This window comes from Rhagoletis pomonella, unplaced genomic scaffold, assembly GCF_013731165.1.
Source record: "Rhagoletis pomonella isolate Grant_MI unplaced genomic scaffold, Rhpom_1.0 Rhpom_scaffold_00001, whole genome shotgun sequence".
In the NCBI taxonomy this organism is placed as follows: domain Eukaryota; kingdom Metazoa; phylum Arthropoda; class Insecta; order Diptera; family Tephritidae; genus Rhagoletis; species Rhagoletis pomonella.
In genome coordinates, this window is record NW_023458555.1 from 60941898 (window position 1) to 60942894 (window position 997).

Here is a 997-nt window from a genome sequence, read left to right on the forward strand (position 1 = left end):
TATAAAAGGACGGGCATGATGAGAGATTTGTAGAGCGTGATTTTCGTTCGTCGAGAGAGGGCTCTGCTTTTCAATTGCACACCGAGCCCAAAGTAGCACCTGTGGGGAAGAGTTATTCTTCGCTAGATCTCCAGGCTGACGTTGTTGGTGGTGTTTATGCGGGATCCTAGGTAGACAAAAACCTTCACTAGTTCAAAGTTATATCTGCCAACAGTGACGTGTGTCCCGAAAAGCGTGGACTCTTTATATGTTGCCAGGACGTACTTTGTCTTGCCCTCGTTCACCGCTAGAGCAACCTCTTCAGCTTCTTTTTCTAAACTGGAAAATGCTGCGGTTACGTCCCTTTGCTTCAGACCTACGATATCGATATCATCATACGCCAGCAGCATCGTTCTTTTTCCAAATATGGTGCTGCTGCAATTCAGATTGGCAGCTTGGCAGCCATACATACAGTGGTAAAAAAATTGTAGCCGATACACTTTTTGCCAAGTTCTAACGTATTATTTTTGTTGTTGTTGAACTTTTGTTATTTTTTTTATAAAAATACAGTTCTTTCCTTAACAAAACCCGTGTAAATCCAAGTTTCCAAATTTGTGCCATATTAAAAAAAAAATTCTGCAAACTTTCGTACAAATTTCGACCTTTTTAGAAGTTCTAAACAATCAATCGAAATTTTTAGCCATTTCAAACTTGTACTTATTCTACTAGAATTCAATGCGATACAAAACTGCATACTCAGAAATTAATTAAAAACCTCGAAATTTTAACGAAAATTTGTTGATTTTTTTTTTAATTGCATAAATTTTTAAAGCAGTGTCACTCGATCGGTACCTTTGTACATTTTGATATTGGGCTATTGGTGAAAAAAGGGATTTTTTTTTGTAGTCAAAAGCAATCTTACAGCGATGTTCTATTGAAAAATTTCAACAAATTAGTTGGTATTGTTGTAGGCTACAACAATACCAACATATAACAAAAACTCGATCAAAAGCTTACA